Source organism: Pteropus medius, unplaced genomic scaffold (genome assembly GCF_902729225.1).
Source record: "Pteropus medius unplaced genomic scaffold, Ma_sr-lr_union100, whole genome shotgun sequence".
NCBI lineage: Eukaryota > Metazoa > Chordata > Mammalia > Chiroptera > Pteropodidae > Pteropus > Pteropus medius.
The window spans coordinates 24,935,583-24,940,665 of record NW_024340692.1 but is presented as its reverse complement, the minus strand read 5'-3'; the positions used below and the strand labels follow the sequence as shown (position 1 = coordinate 24,940,665).

Below are 5,083 nucleotides of genomic sequence, written 5' to 3'. Positions count from 1 at the left end.
TGGAGGACAACTATATATTAATCCAGTTTCTCATTCTACCAGGCTAACATTTTGGGTCAGTTATGAAAATGTCTGTTGCTCTCTTTCTAGTCTATAAACACAGCCATGATAACAGCAACTGACAGAATACTCCTAAGAAGCATGGGCTAATCCATGTGCAAAAGTGTCTTGCAATTGAGTAGGTGTTTAATTTTCTTCTTGTCAAAATAAGTGTTTATATTTGCTAATTTGGATGAAAGAAATTAAATAGAGTTACTTTTTAATTTTCAGGCATCATAACATAATAAGATATTCTGGATAAGATTCTTTTTTTCCTTGGTTTAGATCTTCTATACTTTAATTTCTTTTCTTTCTTTCTTTTTTTTCTTTTTTTCCACACCATTGTCTTTCTGTTTTTCCTTCTTGATGTTTCATTTCCTATTTTTCATACTGGTCTATCTTATACCAATCATGCTTTTACCATCCTTTTCCTCCTTTATCATTGATATTTCTTTTTCCTCCTGTGGCCTTCTCACTTGCTTGGTCATCACTGCTGTCCTTCTCTTTTACTCACCTTCATTACTCATCTGCACTGTGGCCCTGCAGGCCAGAGTGCTTAGTTGCATGCTTCTCTTTCCAACCAAGCCCAGAACTCTTTGATCATATGGAGGGCTGACCAACCACACCATTTCTTTGAACTCAATGCCTTTGGCTTTTCTCAATAGCTCTTCCTAACTTCTGCCTGCAATTTTGCATTCCCTAGAATTGCATTTATTGAAAGCTGCCAGTTGTATAGGTGCCAAATACTTGAAGTTTTGTTATGAGATCAGAAATTTGGATACATTAAATCAGGGAATTTTAGCAGTGCTCTGGTGCTTAACTGAGTCTTAATAAATACATTTTCAAAGCTTAAAGCAAAGTAATATAACTTTCATATAAAAAATTAATAAGAAACAATGGCAAATATGGAATAGATGTTTACATTATATTACTTCTCATCAGAACAGTATAATGATTTTCTTATTTATTCATTCATTCATTCATTCATTCATTCATTCATTTATTTTTAGGCAAGGCAACCCTTAGTTGACCTCACAAATTGCAAGGACCTTGTCAGCTTACAATCCCGTATTTTTTTTAGTTTTTATTTTTAAGCCTATAGCACCTGGTCTTCCTAGATAGTCTCCCATCTAAGTACTAATCAGGCCCAACCCTACTTAGCTTCCGAGATCACATGGGATCGGCCTTGTTCAGGGTGGCATGGCCGTAGACTAAATGATTTTCTTAATTCTGCAAAAATTCCACTGCAATCTCTCCCTCAAATTTTAAAATAAAGCAGCTTAATAATTTTATAAACTCCATCTTTAGCAGTCTCATACATTTATTTAAACTGGATTATAATTAATATGGTAAAATGGTAGTATAAAGGAGATTACGTTTATGACATAGAAAAATATTTTTAAAAATTATATAATAACCATCCCTAAAAGAAATATTGAATTAATTTGTCACATTGACTCAGAAAAGTTAATCATAGTTTTGCATGTTATAGTATTCCAACTGGTTTTTATTTGCAAACTAGAAATAAGGTAACTCAATTGTTATTTATTCTCTCAATTATACTTAAAGAACTGATCTAAATATTTTATCTGGCAAAGATAAAAAAAATTGATTGACCTCCCTATACAGCTATAATATAAATCATTTGCAACTCTACATTGTTACAACACTGATTGTAGATGTAAAAGCCAGTTGTTGGTCATAATGAAATGAAGTCGGAGGCCCTCTGGCTTGGCTTCCTTTATAAATAAAAAGGATGAAGGAAGCAAATTACATTTTTAGTGTGTGTAAAAAATTTCCAAGAAGTTCATTTAGGAAAAAAGAAAGAAAAAAAGAAAGGAAGGAGGGAAGGAAGGAAGAAAGGAGAGAGAAAAAGAGGGAGGGAGGAATGGAATGAGGAAAGGATGTAGGGAGAGAAACAGGTAAGAAAAGAAAAGATTTTCCTTTCCCTTTCATTGAAAATTGAACCTAAAGATAGTCTAATTAGATTTGGTATTTGAAATGTACCTGTTAAAATTATACCTATTTTGATATGTCTGAGATCTGAACTCTGCTGTTCCTAGAGGAGAAAGATTGAATGTGTGTGGTGTTTGTGAATCAGACCCTTTATCCATGGCATAGGCTGGAATCTGAAATTCCATGTAGTTGAAAGTATATCCTTTTATTTGAAGCTGTCGTTCCTTGTAAAACATAACTTCCCCTAGAATGGGAATCACTTATATTGTTTTAATCACTTATATAATATAAAAAAAGAGCCTAAAATTTTATTTTGGCAAGAAAAAATGATGGCTCCAGAAAGTGCTACCAAGAGAATAAATATTGGAGAAGTTAAAAAAGTATTTGTAACAAATTTTACCTTTTTAAAAATTGTTCTTTTTTATTTACTATTTTAGCCTTGGGCTGGACCTATCTAATTCACATCATATTGAGCTGGCGAGATCTATATTCCTATATATTTTTTACTATGTGAAAGCCATTGTTCTAGGTTCTAGTAATACAAAACACACGTACACATACATAAGCTGAGTTATGGTCTCCATCCATTCAAACTTCTTTCACTAAGTAGTTATTGAGTTTCTAATATACTCCCAGTAATGGCTGGGTACTATGAATATTGAAATGAATACCAGAGAAAAATTTCCCTTCTTTCATCGTGCCTATTTTCTTTTGGGAGTGAGATAAACAAAACAAAAACAAACAAACAAACAAAATGTTATAGTGTTGTCATAGAAAACTGGAATTTGAGATTAAGGAATAACTGAGGGAGAGTGAGCATTTTAGAAGTGAACTAAATGAAGGAGCCAACCATACAAAAATCTGGAGAAAGAGCATTCTAGCTAGAGGTAAAAACCTCAGAGAAAGGAAAAAGTATGCTATAAGAGCTACTATGTATAAGGCTTAATCAGAATGAGCTAGAGGGAGACAATCTTTGGTTTGTACAAAGTATTTTAAGTCTAAGCTATGACATCTACCTTGAAGTAATTTTAAAAATTTATATTATCTATCTGTATGACTTGACCAATTAGAATTTTTAATGTTTATCAATAAATGGAACATTCAAATAAGATTTTTTAAATAAAAGTGAGAGATTATAATATATTGTTCTTTTGAATTGTAAAGTGCTTAGATTTTTAACATTACTCTTGCTAATTTTCTAATATATATGTTTATATAAATTTATATTATATAATTATATTATATAATATATGTAATATATATAAACAAATATATATTAGAAAAATAGCAAGAGTAATGTTAAAAATCTAGCCGAAAGGAATATTATAAAATAATTTTCTTTCCATTTGATACCCTTTGATAGTATCAACTCCTCCTGCCTAAAGGATCTAATATCTTCATGGTATATTTTTATTTCTAAATTAATACCATGGTACAAATTAAGAATTGGAAACCCAAATCAATTAAGAAAACAAACAAACAATAAATTATTTTACTCTCCAAGAGGTTATGTGTTTACTTGAGCTATAAAAATAAAACTCTAATAGTGGAAATCTAGGATTCTTCTAATAGTTTATCATAAAAATAATTAATGAATGGAGCTTTAAAGTACCACTGAATGATTTCAGGCATTTGTTAAAATATTTAAAAGTCCATAGACTCTTATAAAGGTATGAGTCATAAAGTAGAAACCTGTCATATATCAGGCTTAAAATGGAACTCTGCAGGAATGTAACATGGTCACTAAGTCCTGGAAATATCATCAGCTCTCCTTTATTCCATCTCTTTCAAAAATATCATTAAGGAATTAGTAGGGCTATGTCTTCTGAACCCTTTACTTGTTGGCCATGGAACCGTGGATTCTGACTCTTGTTTAAAGATTTAAAGATTTAATACTAGTTGACTTGTCATTGCTCTTGATTTTCACTCTAATTGGATCTCACTGAAGGGTTGAGATGCTCATTTTCTTTTCCTAATTTAATTTGTTTGCTACTTCTTTCATACATATATGTATGTATGTATATTCCCTACCCATTCATAATATAATTAGTATTATTCACATTTAAAAAAGGAAGAAACTGAGGGTTGGAATTAATTAAAATAATCTTTCTTAGATCACATAAAGAGCTAGAGTCCAAATTAGAAAACAGGGACATCTGAATCCAAAACTTATGCTCTTATCATTTTCCTACATTAATCCTTAAATAAAACATATTATTAGGCATCCTTGGAGTTTACTTCCTTCTATAGGCTTCATATAGCCTTAAAATAAAGAACTCTAGCATAATCATATGTATTCCTATGTATTTTACTTTGGCTATATGCATTGCTTATGCTGCAATTTGTTTTTCTGCCTTTATTCTTAGCATGATGAATTTTTACTCTTGGCTTGCTATGATAAACATTGTCATTTAGGTTATGATCTATCATTAAATGATATTTTTGCTGTTTGTTTTTTGTGAGGAGACCCCAGATCAAGAAAGTTGAGTTAAACGTACTGCTTTCTTCATGGCAGATTAACATCATTCCACTCTTCATAGTCCCTAACCTGTTTTATATATTTTAAAATCTATTCCTATTCCCTACTCTCATCCCTCAGCCTCCATCATGGGCAACTATTCCAATTGTTTGCTGTATTTTTATTCATATATATCTTTTATATATGGGGGTTTTTTTGTATGTGTATTTTAAAAATACATAAAAGGTCTTATAATAGTAATCTAATTTTGTTTTATTCTTTTTCATTCATATTATGTTTTGAAGATCTGATGCTTTTTGCAACTATCTAGATAATGTGTCTAACTTATGAAGAGTGTTCCATAATGTGCATTTTCTTGTGATAAATACTTCAGATTGCCATTAGTTTCCCACTACTGGAAGTAACTTCAGTGAACATTCTCACACATTTTCCTGCAGAGATCTGGGATGGAGGTAGAGGAGAAGCAGACTTTTCTGGATCTTATGCTCTGGAGTGAGATTGTTAGATCATGGGTTATACATAACTCAATCCAATAACAAACTCTACAACCAAAAGTGCCCAAGGATTCCTACACCTCTACATTTCTACCAACCCTTGGCATCATCACCT

The 5,083-nt window shown here is 31.4% G+C and overlaps 1 pseudogene; it reads right to left on the bottom strand.

Moving 5' to 3' along the window:
- Window positions 1-1,132: 1,132 nt before the first annotated feature.
- LOC120590228 (uncharacterized) lies at window positions 1,133-1,251 on the bottom strand (annotated as a pseudogene).
- Window positions 1,252-5,083: the final 3,832 nt, after the last annotated feature.